The sequence below is a fragment of the Castor canadensis genome, chromosome 8, assembly GCF_047511655.1.
Source record: "Castor canadensis chromosome 8, mCasCan1.hap1v2, whole genome shotgun sequence".
In the NCBI taxonomy this organism is placed as follows: domain Eukaryota; kingdom Metazoa; phylum Chordata; class Mammalia; order Rodentia; family Castoridae; genus Castor; species Castor canadensis.
Genome location: NC_133393.1, coordinates 127,075,950 through 127,093,203, shown reverse-complemented (window position 1 = coordinate 127,093,203; position 17,254 = coordinate 127,075,950).

Genomic DNA, 17,254 nt, shown 5'->3' with positions numbered 1-17,254 from the left:
AAGGAAATCACTATTACTTATTGGTATTTTCACTTTCATAATGTGCTAGTGAGTGCCTCTGTAAGTCTCAGTTTTCCATGTTTTTGGAGCTAATAACTTCCAGCTGAATGACATGTCTTTTTACTACATTAATATCTTTAATCTGATTATAGTCAAATCTTGCAGATAAAGAAGGTATTTTTCCTCTTTAAAGTAATTTTTTCACATTCTTCTAGTGTGGACCTAACTACCTAACTCTGAGCAGGCAATCATATTGGTCTTCCTTCTAAGCACTTAAGAGCTAAGCCTGTAATAATTGATAAATTACTGATGAATAAATTCTGTTCAAACATTCATTTACTGTGTTGCTGATTTTTAAATTCAAGAGTTCAAAGGTGTTCTATCTTTAGTTTAAAATGTTGTTCAAATTTAAACAGTTATATTATTTTCTTTCTTAGCTATGTATGAACAACATCCAACATCCATAAATTAATGGATCTACTTGGATAATCTTGTTCATGTTTGACATTTAAGCCTTAAAATTTATTTTTGAAATAGCCACCTCTTTAGAGCTACAGAAGTGAGAAGAGTTGATTTGGTAGCCAAGTGTCAAAACATCATGTGATAATGGAATTAGAAATAGAGTTCTTTTGCCTTTCAACAGCTTGATGGAGCCTCACCCTGGAGAAGCCCTGGCAGATTGTCATGCCAAGTCTACAATTAAAGAGAAAGAAATAATACATACCACCCGGTGCTTTCTTTCTCAATCTCTCTCTCTCTCTCTCTTATACACACACACAGACACACACACACATACACACACATCCTCCACACTTCCTCTGTCTTCTAAGTGATTCAACTTTTTTAAAGGAAAAACACATGAATATGAAAAGAGTACATTTTCCTCAAAAGTACTAAGAAAAGATCTCATAACAAATTTAGGCACACAAACATAAAAAGGACATATTTTTAAATAGAATTAAATTAATGCATACTAAAATGATGCAGCCCTTTTTCCTTTTTCCTACCTCCGCTCCCCACCATGGACTTTCTAAATTTCTAGTATATATCATCTTCAGTACAGATAAGCCCCCTGTAATTTTATATCATTTTATTGTGTCCTTTGACCCCTAACCTTGATTCTTTTCCTCCATTTATATAGGTTTCCATCTTATTTTGTCTGTTATATGGCCTTAAAGATTTATGTAATATTGAAAAATACATGACTATAAGGCTATAAATGTTTTGATATTTAAATATCTTCCTTATTTAACATTGTGTGTCTTATCTCTACTCATATGTGGTGAATTAAATAGAATTGAAAATTCTTGGACACTTAAGAGGTGGATCCATGTTCTTTAGCAGAAGCCAGAATTGGCTCCACGGATGTTTTGGCTAATAAAATATGGCAGAACTGATACTAGGATTGTTTCAGATCCCAGGACTTAAGAGACTGGCAGCTTCTATTTCCTGACCCTTTGAGCATTCCCTCAGAGAGACTTCATGTAAGAAGTCTACCTACCCTGAAATGACAATGCTGGAGAAGCCACATGTAAGCCTATAGTTGATAGTCTCATTTGAGTCTTGTCTTCCTGCCTTTCTGCTAAGGCATTTGGCAAGTGAGTGAAGCTGTCTTCTGTGCTGCAGACTAGCCCTTCTACTACCAATTGGTGACCCTGGTTAATGCCATGTACAATAAAAGAATCATCCAGTCAAGCCCTGCCTGAATCTCTGACCCACAAAACTATGCAATAAATGGTGGTCGAAGTCACTAAATTTAGGTGTAGTTTTTACTCAGCAATAAATAAACAATGACAACATGTTACTGCATGTTCTACTAGCTTATTATTTCTGACTGCCATAAAATGTAGTTTCATATGTCTATTTTTACCCAGTTTCCTTTTAAATTTGCATCAATATAGGCATTACAGTAGAGATCTATGCTTTGTTGTTCTACTCTCTTTTTAAAATTCACCCATGCTGCACTTTGGAAATCTGGTTTTTTGCTTCTGAGTGTTAAAATTGTAGCCACTGCAATTTACTGTATCTAAACCCACAAACCACACCATGATACACACATCCTAATGCATGCCTCTCTGTCAAGCAGCCTGAAACTCTGGGATATACTCCAAGGATTGCTAGATGACAAGGTGTATGTACATTTGGTTTTATTTACTCCTGATATGTAGATCTTCATAATGATAGCAGTTTATACCTATCATATTAACAGTTACCCTAAAATTGCTACATTTCTTCCTTTTTATTTTGTGTTTTGTTTCCATCTCTTTTCTATTTTTCTGCTTTCCATTGGATAGATTAACTACTAATTTGAAAGCTATATATTCTATTGTATTCTACTGGTACTTAACATAATATTAACCAGAATTTAGTTACAAAGGACAAAATTCTTCTCATTCATTTCAACACACAAATATTAATTATAGTTTTAGATAGTTTATGGACTCAGGAAGGATGAGAAAACATATTCTAAGTTCTTAGAAACAATTCAAGGGAACTCTTAATAATTGTTTCTTCAAATAATATATACTTCAACTTCAAACTTCAAACTTTGATATATACTTTTCTTTCTGTGACTGTTGTCATTCAACTATGAGTAGTTTAAAAAAATCTCTTGAGTTTCTCTTATACTTACATCTCTGACAATTCTTAATGCCATTTGCCTACTTATTGGTATCAATTCTTGTGCTTGTACATTCATTTCCATCTGTATCTTTTTTTTTTTTTTGCGGTACTGGGGCTTGAACTCAGGGTCTTCACCTTGAGCCACTCCACCAGCCCTATTTTTGTGAAGGGTTTCTTTGAGATAAGGTCTTGCAAACTATTTGCCTGGGCTGGCTTTGAACGGCTATCCTCCTGATCTCTGCCTCCCGAGTAGCTAGGATTACAGACATGAGCCACAGGTGACTGGCTGTATCATTTTGACATGCATTTTATATATATATATACACTCCACACTACATATGGAGCTGAGATTATTTCAACTATCATAGCTTTCAGAATCAGTATTTTCAAGTGCTTTTTAAAAATGCCTGTCTCCTACTTTGTACTAGCAATGTCTGCTTTTACTCATCTAAAGGTATGAAATCTATTTTAAATGCCTGTTTACTCTGATCTATTATTTTTCTTGTGGTGTAAGCACTTTGATTTGTTGTTTTTCTCTTCTGTTACACTCAGATTTTTCTGATTTTTTTTCTATGTGCTTATATTTCCCTACGGATGGCAGCTTACAATAGCAAGCGTGGTATGCAAACTATAAGGTCACTGCCTCCACTGTTCTTGAGTTTGGGTAATATCTGCTTGAGTGTGGGCTGGCCCTAGCAACATGACTCTAATGAGAATATGACATGGCATGGCACTTCAAAGATGAGATTAAAAAAATACTAAAACAAGGACTCTGTGCTCTCTCCTCTCTGGCTCTCTTGCTTGCTCCTGTGCTGAAAGTCAGTTGTGGTGGTAAAGTACCTTGTGGAGAGACCACCTGGCAAGGAACTGAGAAGGGCTTCTGCTTACATTCCATGAAAAACTATTTCCTGCCAGCATGCATAGCATTCTCATGACTGAGAATCAAGTCATCCTAGCTGAGTCTTCAGATGAGATCACAGCCCCTGCCAACACCAGGGGCCTTGAGGCTGAAACACATAGACAGGCGGCACTCAGATCCTCTGAAACTGTGAGATAGTAAGTTTATTGTTTTACACCACTATTTGGAGTGATTTATTATGCAGCAATAAGTAACTTTACAGCAGATGAAGTATATCTTTTTTTCTGGAATCAGAATCTCATTATGTAGCTCATGCTAGCCTCAAACTTGCACTCATCTTGCCTCTGCCTCCTGTGTGCTGGGATTACAGTAGTGTGCAACCACACCCAGCCAGTATATCTGTGAGAGAGTAAAGACATAAACACTATTTCCTATAGAGTTGAAGAGTGTATGCCTACACTCTACCTACTATTTGCCTCAGGGGACATGGCCTCTAGCAGTGAAATATGGTCAAAACTTCCCACCTGCCATCCCTGTACAAAGTTGCCAAACTTAGGGAGGGATACTCACCTCATCTCTCTTATTCAGATATAATCATCTAACCCTTGAGCTATGGAGGGAACAGGGGGAGGAGGAGAAACTTTCCAGGTCTGAATTTATTCCTTTCAACCTCTGCCTTTTCTGCTTTCTACCTCATGCTAGCAGTAGAGCAGATACTGACCCACCCAGAGAACTGTGGGCAAAAGATACTTCCTTTTGTTCTTATGTCAGAATGAAAGTTTGGTTCAGCATAGAATTCAAAGATCTAAATAATTTCCCTTTAGCACCTTGGAGACATTGTTTTCTAGCAACCTGTATCACAGCTGAGATATCAGATATCATTTTAGATCTTCCTACTTTTAAGCAACCCTTTTTCCCTCTGGAATCATGGAGATATGCTTATTATACTTTCTACTGTTCATTCTCCTTTGTCTTCTCTAGTTTATCCTTCAGAAACCCCAATAGGAGAAAAACTGGCTTTTCTAGACTGTTCTTAAACCATATTGACAGCATTACACCAGAGTTGTTACTTAGGTGAAAAAGTGGTAAAAAATACACATTCCTACAAGCTTTATGGAAATAGCTAGGCAGTAACTGAAAAAATTTTAAATAAGCTTAGAATTAGGTTGAGAAATCACCCCAAAAGACCTTCACCTGAAAGAAATAATATGTAACAATATATGTAAAAGGTTGAAGCTTGTTTTGCAGTAGCAAAATATGTAAATGTTGAAAATGTTTATGACATATGTATTCTATGGAATTGTATTTAACTACTTACAAAATGAACTTAAACTAGTAATGAACTTATTTTCCCTTAAAACCAGGGAATGTATTCAGTGATGATATTATTGTTTTGAAGGGAAAAAATTAAGAAAAATGGAAAGAAGGAAGAAGGTAAGAAAGAAGGAATCATGTGGAAGATAAATTAACTCAAAAGCCATAGGCTTTGAATTTTTCTAAGGACAAAGTCTTTATCTGGTGCTTTTGGGTCCCACCCTTAGAGAGATCTAGCATGTACAAAGTTTAAGGTTATGTTCATAGAACTACACAGCTGACACAAATACCCCTCCTAAATGCTTATTAGATGTCCTGTTTATACACTCTCCCTCAACAAACCCATTCAACAGATTAATTTTTCCCAAAATTGGCACTATTTATTATAACAGCCAGTTCCAGGGATAACTGCAGAAATCAATTATATCTAGGTTTCTGAGAAGTGATGAGAACATTAAACAATATTTAAGCTTTATTAGAATCCCAAATATTTTCTTTTCATTGCCATTTTCCATATCAACTTGCTAAATAGGAGTATTATTTTTTAACATCCTGATAATCTCTGTTATATTAGAACTTAAAGTGTCTAACGGAGACAACTAAGACAATTTCAGAATGCCAAGCTGTTAAGGCTGGCAGAGTGGCTTAAGTGGTGGAGTGCCTGTCTAGAATGCAAATTTGTTGATAGACAAGAAGGGAGGTCTCTCTCAAAAGGCATAAAAATTGAGGTTCTGAAATTTTGCAGATCATAAAAGAGTATTCTTATATTCAGAGTACTTATTATAGCAACTTAGTCAAATTTAGCACCCTAATTTCAGAGGATAGGTTAAGGAAACATAATCATGTCTGATATTAGGATAACATAGGAGCTGCAATAAGTATTAGTGGGGGTCTAGAGTCCTAAAATGGTAATTTTAGTAAAGTCTTCTTTTTAGCTATACATGTTAACCTGGAAGGAAAATTAATTGGAACAGGAGTATTCCAATTAGAAGAATGACCCATAGGGAAACAATCCCCTCACTTGAAAAGGAGTCCAGGTAAGGCTCTGGAAACCCTACCATCTACCCTGGCTTTCAAGTCCACAACAATATTTATTTCATCTGTTGGATACTTGAACTAAATGGAATTCACAGGATTGTTGAATCGTAGCCATATATCTAAACAAACAACTGGTATCTTGGCAGGAAGATATAAACATTAAGGAATTTTACATCCATCTTCTTTGGGAGTTCCATCAAGACAAGAAGGGGCATGTCTTGCACCTGACCTGATAGGCATTCTTCCATTCTCCCAACAAAATGTAGGTGCTGAGCACTGATGATAAGAGTTGAATAAGGTAAACACAGGCTACTAATCCCAAGGAATGTATATTATAAAATAAAAATCAAGCCAAATAAAAAGTGGCTCAGTGGACTGGCCCTCAGCAGACTTGTAAAGGGTGATTTTAGGTCCTTCTCTTCCTATAACCCCATTCTCTCTGCCCTATTAATGTGAAAACCTGCTCTCAGCCCCACTATCATATGCTTCTCGAGTATGGCAGAGTAGTAACACAGACAAACCAGCAATATCGTGTCAACTCCAGAAATTTCTCCAAGTATGTCTGAAAAATAGCCTCCAATGTCTTCCTGTGGATGTCCAATTCAACTTCTGAAAAACAAATCCTATGGTGCTTAATGAGTCTTAAACATCAAGACCCAGAGTTGGATCCCAGCCTCCCACAGAGCAGCAAATGTGTACATGGAACTCCTTCTTGCAACCCCTCTTTAATCTCAGTCTTTCCTGGAGAACCAGCTGATAACATTTCTCAGTGACTGCCCCAAAGAAAAGAAGGCCCTGGGAGGGGAGAAGGGAATCAGGCATCCTTATGGAATAACCTCCTGTGATGAGGAAGTTGGTTGCATGGGTTCCATAAAAAGAAGTGATTTTCACTGTAGAATGGAGACAACAGCATTGAGTTCTTTTTCTCATAGGCAGCACAACAGAATAATGCAGGGGACTGCAGCATCTCTGGTCTAAACTCAGAGGCACCTGAAACTGGTCCAAACAATGAAATAGATACCTGATAGTCACAGAAGTCTGGCATTTCCCACAAAACTGATCTTTTCTGAGAATAGAAAACTAGTCTTCATTTTCCATGTAAGCCATAATAAAAGGGTGTTCATAATTATTCTATCTGCCTGAAATGTAGATGACTTCAACAAGCTATAATTGTAAATCAATTCAATTTTTTTCTTTTATTCATATGTGCATGCAATGTTTGGATCATTTCTCCCCCCTTCCCCATGCCTCCTCCCTTTCCCCTGCCCCCCTCGTTATCAGGCAGAAACTGTTTTGCCCTTAACTCTAATTTTGTTGAAGAAAGAGTATAAGCAATAATACGAAGGACCAAGGGTTTTTGCTAGTTGAAATAAGGATAGCTATACAGGGAATCAACTCAATTTGAATTGTTGTTAGCATTTGCCCTTCAAAAGTGATTATACCCATTGGATACCATAAGAAGTACAAGTTTTTGAGAAAAGGTGACTGTCTTTTAAAATTATCAAACCATTTGTTTCAATCACTGGTTAAACAAATACTTATTAAATTCCTACATGTGTCAAGCATTCTAACTTCAATTAAAAGATGTCCTTAAGGATTCCTGGAATATTATATTCAGGATAAATGAGAAACTGGATTTGTGGTTATTAAAATTTTTTGAAAATCACAGAATCCTCTGTGGTGTGAGAAAGTTATGGTCTACTTTTCAGAGCAATGCACATGTGCTTATGTGAGTTGAATCATGCCCCCTCCCAAGAAAAAGATACATCCACCTCCAGGGCCTATGAATGTGACCTTATTTGGAAATAAAACCTTGCACATGTAATTAAGTTAAGGATATTGAGATGAGATCATCCTGGAGACAAGCTGGACACTAAATCTAATAATGAGTGTCCGTACAAGTAACAATGAAGGAGAAGACACACAGAAGAGCATTGTAAAAAGATGGAAGCAGAGGTTGAAGTGTTTTGCTGCAAGCCAAGGAACCCACGCAGAGTTGCAAGAAGCCACCAGCAGCTACAAGACAGGCATGGAACTGATTTTCCCTTAGGGTCTCCTGAAGAAACCAATCCTTCACACACCTTGATTTCAGCTCCTGGCCTCAAGCCTTTTGAAAGAGGAAGTTTGTGTTGCTTCCAGCTACCCAGTGTGGTCGTTTGTAACAGCAACTCTGGGAAGTGAGCACTGCTAACATGCAATATTTCCATAAAATTTCAAACCCTATTTATGGAAGCCTAGGTAGGAATCTGTGTTAGAAAGTGTCCTGATGACTGTGGCCATAAGAGTTCTTACAATGTATCAAATACATAATAATTGAATTCACCCTCTCCACCATTCTCCTTTGTTCCCCCCCAATTCCTAGAATAGTTTCAACAGGTCTCATTTTTTCATTTACATACATGGTTACACAGTATTTGTACCACATTCACTCTCCTACACCTTTTCCCCACCACCTCCTCCCCTCCCACTGGTACCAACTCTCCCACCCCTGCAAGAATTGTTCCATCCTCCTGTTCTCCAGTTTTGTAGAAGAAAATGACATGAAATGGGGCATTTTTGAGAGTTAAAGGAGAACAGCATTAATAATTATTCAGGGACAATGGTCTTATATAAACTTGAGGCTATCCTAGGAAAACCAAGTATATGGTCAGTCAGCACATATAATTAAACCAGGGTCAAAGGATGGGATAGAAAAAAAAGAGACATAATTTGGCTCTAAACAAGAAAGAATTTTGAGTGAAAATAACTCAACTCCTTACTAGATCTGTTCTTATAGAAACAGGACAATTCCTTGGCAGAGAATTTTAGAGAAGCAGCATTTTGCTTACGTAGGTCTTTGACAACACTTCCTATATTAAGGCTCTATGTTCTACGATTCTGTTCCAAATTTGAATGTAACCATTTTAAATACATACTCCTAGAATGACAAATGATTGACTATTATGTGGTTGAGCCAACTAATGGCAACCCTTGTGTTCTTGAAACATCATTATTGCATAGATTGTTTTAGAGCACTGAGAGTAGAAAGTAATGTTTTCCCCATGTGCTTGTAGGAGAAGAGATAAGAAAGAAGGAAGGGATAAATGAAAAATGACTAAATTAATGCATTAGAGATGAAAGAAACAAGGAAATGAGGAAAGAAAGGAAAAAAAGAAAAATTCATAGTGATCCTTTTGTTACATTGAGAGCAACTTCTCCATGAAGATTTTAACTGGCATCAAAGGAATATCATCTGATTCAGGGTAGATTGTATAACGATTGCATACTGGCCTTCAAAAACCCTGTGGAAACTCCCATAAGGCTCTGAATAGATGAGTGAGCAAATGCCTCAGATACTGTGTAATGATTTGTCCTACACTGAAATGCCTGGGGTACAATTTATTCTGGTGATCTGGAATATGTTTTTAGCAACTTCAATTTCCATCCATAAGTCTTCAGTAAGCCTACTGCTTTCAAGGGTTCTAATAAAGACAATAGTTAGGGTGCAGAGATAGTAACACTTGTCCTAGTTTTCAGGGTTCCCTTGAGAATCAAGTGGGATAACAGAGTGAAAAAAGCCTTAATACCTTAATTGCTATTAAGTGGAAAATTCTATTAATGATAACGAGAGTCAATAATGACAACAACTATAGTGGAAAAAGTCAGGTCTTCTGACCGCCAGGACAAGGTGCATACTTGTCAATCCAGCTTTACTCTTGAAATGTAGGCCATCTGGTGAACATGTGGACTAGCCTCAAAGAGATCTAAGATGGCAAATCAGAAGCCCTGTGGCTTCTAATTTGAAAGAGACAAAGGACTGGGGACTTGGAGACCATAAAGTATACAACCCCCAAAGTAGACTGTTTTCAAGAGGCAGCAACAAAATATTGGTAACCTGTACCAGGCCTGCTGAAGGCTGCAAGCAAGGCAGGTATGCATGGTGCAGAAGAACACATATGCCCAGGGTCCCACGGCACTTGCCCTGTTTTGCTAACTGAACCTGTCGATTTTCTGCTAGTCCTTTTCCCACAGACCATGCCCTTCATCGGAGGAAAATGTATTGGGAAGTTAAATTATATATATGTTCTGCCTATATATTTTCTATCCTCTTTTCCCCCCATTTATAGCAAGCTGCCTGCCTGTTAAAAGGATTTAAGCAGAGCTAAGGCAAAAGCAACCACATGTTAACATATCTTTTCTGCCTTTTGTGTAAAATAAAATCTCTAGAAGGAATTATGCCAAAGAAGGAGAAGGAAGTGAAGAGGGCCTTGAAGACACTATGAGATGCTCAGATTAATTATCAAAAACTGGAGAGGGGAAAGAATCCCAAGCACAAGAACTCTCTGCTCCTTCAAAGACAAAGCTTTACATAGCAAGCATCAGAGTTGCCCAACCTGAGGTGACCTAATATCCTATAACCAAAAGAGTGCTCACAACATTTAGGCTATGTAAGATATAAAGAGTGCCCAACACAGAGTGAAGGGCATCAAAAATGACTGAGGTCTACTTTATCATCATTCTAATAGGCTATGGGTTTGGAGTTTGAATTCAATTGATTTTAAAGAAAAATTTTCTATGTAATAAATTTTGCACATGTAAGATTATGGACTGAAAGTTGGTTGCCATTATATTGACCTCTGACTTTTTGAAGTCATGACTCTGAGTATTTCACTCAATCTTTGCCTTTCTTCAAGTGTGATCCCTCCAAATATTGTCTAACTTTCTCTTTGCTCCCAGTGTGGCCAATTCCAGCATGGATATAGCTGTGAACCTATGTACCCTTCCTTTTCAACAAGGTGGGAATGAATGACACTCTCTAGAATGCTTCATACCCTATTCAAGTAACATTTATGAAGAAACTTTTCCAGTTTTCAGAACTCAGCTCACCATCTTCTCCCCAACATCCTGGATTCCCCAATACCACATTAGGAGGTCCCTATTTGTCATTCCAAATAACCCTATGCCTACTCTTGTCATGACACCACTGAATGCAATAGCCTACTTACTCCTCAGCTTCTCTGTCTCTCCATAGGAGAGTGGGCATCATGAGGGAAGGAGTTAACACTAAAACCTTTGAATAGTGTCTCAAGACAACAAACTCTTGGGCCATGACTGTATATAGAGCATGGTGAATGGTACCATGTACTTGAAAAGAAAACCTGACACTTCTGAGAGGATATTGATTCATCAATTAGAGTTAGAAGAAAGACTCTTCACCAAATGGATCTACACAGGAATTCCTGTCATGAATAACCTCTCAATTTGGAGAGAATAATATTTATCTTTTTCCTTAACTTGAAATCCAAAGTCAGACTTGAAAAAGAAAAACCTATCAAGCTCTGTTCTTGAAACACATACACACTGAATAAATGTTCAAAAATGAAAAAGGCAGAGAAGAAAGTACAGTGTTATTCTCATAAGTTGAAATTTTGAGTTTCTTTACAATTCAAAACAAAATTGAGAATTGAATTCCAAAGTGTTCAATAAAATTATTTATAACTGTATGTAACCAGTCAAATATAACTTAACTAATACTTTTTAAACTGACTTTTAAAATTTCAATAAAATTTAATAGAAGCAAAGCATTTTAATCTAGGAATTACTGTTATTTTTGCCTGCTTTTGTCATTTGTTTTTGAGATAGGGTTTCCCTTTGTGGCCCTGGCTGGCCTGAACTTGCAATTCTCCTTCTCAGCCTCCCAAGCACTGAGATTAGAGATGTGAAACACCCAGCTGGTAGGAATTAAATTTTAAAAATCAAAATTCAATGATTCTTGTCCATCATGATAGTCTCTTAATGCTTAATTTTATTGAATTTTTAGTTTGTATATACTATGAATATCTTTAAGGTTTCTTATTGGTGTTCACATGCTATATGACTAATTTTTCTTCCTATTTAACACTAGTGAGCCACAAAAGGAAGGTTGAGGCTCTTCAGCACCGATTCTTACACTACAATTGCTGCAATTATTAAAATTGCTCATTTTCACAGCATTGTATATATGTATATACTTATATATATTTATATAAATGTGATCCAAGATAAAATCTGGCTTACAAAGTCACAACTTACAAGTGAATTATAATCATCTGAAAGAATTTATTCATTCCTTTAGAATATGCAATTCTATGAATCAAATATAGATGAGGTAATTTTAGATTTCTTTTGCAGTTGCATCACCAACAAATGGTTTGTTTAAAAATATAGTTGTAATTTGAAAAGTACACGTGCTACCACAAAATTTTAGCACCCCTTTCCTTGTGAGATAGAGGGGAATAAAAAAAGCAGTCCTTTTTTTATTTCCTTCAAAGGGGGAAAAAAACCACTGTTTCCACCTTTTTTGTTTGCAAACCTTAAACTTTTGCCCAGGCCAAAGGTTTTACAATCTTTTCTGTGGCAATTGAAACCACTTTCTAAGCTATGTTTTCTGCAGATCCATAATCCACACAAAATACATGAAAGCAGCACTTATGGAATACTGAAGGTAAGGCACCTTCAATCTTTGAGGCCTCCACCTTCCTTCCATGGCATCTGAAGAGAATGAATTGAAGACTCAATTGCTTCAGGGCACTCCCAGTTTACAGCAGTGATTCCAGAAAACTTATGAATAGTTCCCTTTTCACTCTTAGACCATATAGTCATCATGCCTCTGAGACACTACCATATCAATGAAGAGCTCACAGAACACTGAGGACATCCCTGGGTGAGAACTGTTCTAGAAATCAGGTGTGACAGACCTTTCTTCCTTGTTGTTTCTCTCTTTACACCTCATGGCAGGCAGCCCAAGTTCCTCATGGCAGGCAGCCCCAGTTCATCCAGGTCTTATTTTGTTCTGGATGATTTTGGGCGTCCAATAGATAAAATACAGTTTGTGCAAAACAAATGCCCATCGCCTTTCCTGTAAACGTACTCCTGTATTCAGTGATTCTGCTAATTCTACCAACTCTGTAGTCACTGAAGCCAAACTCCTAGTCAACTTTTATTTCTCCCTCCTCCTTATATCAAAATCTGTATAGTTGTCAACCTTTTATCAATTCTATTTCAGATGTCTTTCTTCTGCCCCTTTTAACCCCCATCGTGAATGTTATTTCTCTAGTGAAGTTCCATGTTTGTTCTCATATCTTGTATATCAAGACATAATCCCTCTCCATCTTTTCATTCTTATTTTAAACATCTTACCCCTTCTTGCAATTGACCATCACCTCAACAACCTTTCCCCATTCCTTTCTCAGTATCTCCCTCCATTAAATGTCATTAGAGCTTAATTTCTCTCTCACTTATGATTCATGCAACTTTCCACTATCGGGTGTAAATATTTGAATATTATATACCTCAGTCTATCAGTTCTTTGAGGGCAAAATTTATGATTCACCTTGGTGTTTTTGATAACATCTTGCACTTTAGAGGGATATGAATATTTATCAAATGGCTAGATAATTGGTTGGATAACCAAACACAAAGATGTATATTGCTTTCAATATATTCACTGCTTCAACCTTACAGCTTGACATGAATTATGATATGCTATTTATTGTCTTCCCCATTTCAGACAGGAGAGTCTACCAAATTTGCCCCATGCTTAAGACAAAATTGTATCTTTTCACAATGACCTACATACAAAGCTCTCCCTTTAATTCTGCTGCTTGTATATGCCCTCCAGGTTTTCAAAATTCAACTCAAAATTAAGTTTCTCCTCACCATTAGCCTAATTAGCCAGCCCCACTGAAAAACATTGTTATTCTGTGACATTCATCCATCCCTGTTGCTTAGTAGTGTCAATTTTTTAATCCTACAAATAACACAAAGTTCAGGTAAACTTAATTCATAGTTGTCTACTCGTGCACTTCTCCCAGACCTTTCTAATAGCCTTAAGATTTTTAATGTAACAGGTTCTACCTGTAATAAGCCATTGATTGTCACTATAATCCCTATACAGTAGCTAATATTATCCTTCTAAAAATTAGGAAACTGAGGCCAAAAAGACAAGTAAGAGAAGTAGGAGTAAGACATACATAGTAGGATATCAGCTCCATGACGATTGTGATTACACATTTCTGCATCTTGGAGCTTTGAACGAGCCATGACTGATGTTCTGAGGTTAATCATGTAAACTTCAGAGTTCACACCCGAATTACCTGGGGATCAAAGTCTATATCTACTGGTCTGTGACTCTGAGACCTGAAACAGGATATGGAACTGAAACTTCAGTTTTCTTATCTGAATCCTGGGAAAATTGTAGTGTCGTGAGGATTGAATGATTATATTTCACCAGAAGTACTTACAAAAGACAACATGCAATGTCTGTTTAATACACAAAGTAAATCAAAGTGGAAAACTGCAACACAAAGATGATTTAAACAGAACCAAGGGGTCAACTACATTGATTTCATCTTTGCCATGTGGTCTCCAGCCTTCAGTTGAGGGAGACGAGGTCAAATGATGACGAGGACCCTGTACTCTGCAGTCTGGCCTAAATACCAAGTCTACAAACTATGAGTTATATGACATTGAGCAACTCATCTCCTTTAAACCTCCATTTCTTCCACTATCAAGAGAGAATATTAATGATAGCACCCAAATCATAAGATAATTGTGAAAAGTCTGTGCTAAACCCATAAGCAGGGCCCAAGGCAAACTCATATTACTAACAAACAAAAGCTTTAACGCCTCAGCTCAAATTGCTCAAATAGCGCCTTGTGGTTTTAGTGCAATTAAGAACATTTTTTCCCCTTTCTTGCAGAACTGCGGATTGAGCCCTAGTCATTGTGCACACTAGGCAACTGCTTTACTGCCACCCCAGTCCATTTGTTTTATATTTTGGTTGTTTTTGTTGTTGTTGTTTTGTTTTATTATTCATATGTGCATACAATGCTTGGGTCATTTCTACCCCCTGTCCCCACTCCCTCCCTTACCACCCACTCCACCCCCTCCCTCTCCCCACCACTCCCTCAATACCCGGCAGAAACTATTTTGCCCTTATCTCTAATGTGAGTCAACTCCCTGTATATTTTGTTTTTGACATAGAGTCTCATTATCTCCCTCTACATAAATCTCATGTTTTTTTTTTGAGTTTGAACTCAGGGCCTCATACTTGCCAGGAAGGTGCTCTATCACTCGAGTCACTCTGCCAGCCTTGTTTTGTGTTGGGTATTTTCAAGATAGGGTCTCGTGAACTCTTTGCCCAGGCTGGTTTTGAACCACAAGCTCCTGATATCTGCATCCTGCCACCAGACCTGGCTAAGAACTTTCAAGGATCATTTTAGAAAGCAGAATTCTAGCGAGTCCCAAGACTTTAGTTTCCAGTGTTATTACTGTGAATGTTACCTTACATGGCACAAGGGATTTTGCAGATATAATCCAGAGAGATTATCTAAATGGACCTAATCTAATTATGTGAGCCCTTTAAAGCATTTAGTTTTCTCAGGCTGGTAGTAAAATAGGAGGACAGGCAAGTGGAAAGCACAGAAAAGAATTAATTTTGCTACACTTGAAGTTCTAGGAAGCCATATGAAAAAGAATATGGGTGGCCTCCAGGAGCAGAGAGTAAACCTCAGATGACAGCCAGCAAGAAAAAAGACCTTAGTCCTATAGCTGCAAGGAATTGAATTCTGCCAGTATTTTATGTGGATTTGGAAGCAGATTTTTCCCAAGGCCTCCAAAGAAGAGTTCAGCCCAGCCAACACTTTGTCTTCAGCCTTGTCTAACCCAGAGCAGAGAACCCAGACATTGAATTTATATCTTCTCAAAACGTGAGATAATATGGGTGTTGCCTTAAATTACTAAATTATTCCTATTATTATGCAGAAATAGAGAACAAATACAGTCCTTTGACTGAAAGTTTGGTTCACCATTTCCATGGAAATCTAATAATTTTAACCTGCTGGTTGGAACCTTCCAAAGTCGAATTCCAATCTAATCTATTTCACCTTTTTTTTTTTTTTTTTAAATGGTGCTTGGGATGAAACTCAGGGCAATGGTTTACCACTGAGCTACATCCCCAGCCTTGTATTTTGCTTTTACTAGTTGCTTATAAGTAACAATCACTCTCATTAAAAGAGAAAATTAACTGACTTTGTGCTTTTCATTTTCCAACCGCCTGCTCTCAGTAATTGTTTCCAATTGCCAAAGCAACTCTTCTGTACTTTCAATTCCTTCATGCCTTCCACTGAGCAGCTCTCATTGGGTTTTCAGTCCCTCTACAGAGGGAATAACAGTTCATGGATGGTTCTACTCACATTTTCCATTCCTGGTACCTTAACAAGTTTCTTGATGCCTGATAATGCAAAGATTTGGGAATGAAGATCTTAATGACCATACTTACTAAGAAGAATATAACAGCAATGGCAATAGTAATGCAACAGCACAACCATTGTCAAATACTTTGAATGTCTCAAGCTCTGTTACTTTGAGTTCTCTTTTCCTTCCATCAATCCTTTAAATAATCCGAGTTTATAGATTCAGAAAAATTCACACCAGCTGTGACCGTGAGAAGCATGTCATGCTTGAACATCTAATTTGTGCGAAGTACTACAATAAATGTGCTCTGAAGAAAATTAAAAATTCGTATGACCTCGGTCCTTTAGAAGCTGAATTTAGTGGAAGAGAACAGTTTTGACCTCTTTGAGGACCACTGCACATGGCTGGGGAGTTTGTGTGAACCAGATTCACCCTTGCATATGTTCCTTTCAGCTTCCTGCTGTATTGGGGAACATTTCAAATCCATAATTTTAATTTAGGGTTAGGAAATTGGTGCTAGACAACAGAAAATTTCCTTAGCAGTGTGGTACCGAAGTTTGGAAAACCTTTAAAGAAACATAAATCATTTGATTTTGGAATGCAAGGAAAGAGGTCGTTGCCTGAAGGGCAGATGTAATGTCTTTTAGAAGGAAAGTCCCATAAAACAATTAGCTCTTGGTGTCTGTCTGGCCGAAAAGGTCAGGCTTGGGTAACATTTGTTAATGATTATCTGAGTGTAGAATTGTTTTGGAATGTATCTAATGCTAATTTTCAAAGCAAGAGTAAAATATGAGATTCATTAAAAAGACAATTATTTGAAAACAAAAGGGAAAAAAGAACAAGTGAGAGAAAACTAATGATTCTACAAGTAGCTGAGATTCTGCCACCCCCATAATATTGATTTTAGTTTCTGATTCTGTAATATTTTTCATTGCATCCATTTTTACAATGATATTGAAGACATAAAATATTCATTTTATTTTCTATGCATTTATCTGAAAAAATGAATTATGAAGGTAGTATAGTTAGAAATGAAAAATTAAATCATAGTATTGTGATATTATTCAGTAAGGTATTATCATTTTCAAATTATTTTAGCTACATGAGGGGGAATGTCATAAATAAAGCTGAGAATGTAGACACAATTAACTCATTTCATACTAAAATCTGCAGCTGCTTCTTTCAGGGATATTGAGGCTAGATTCC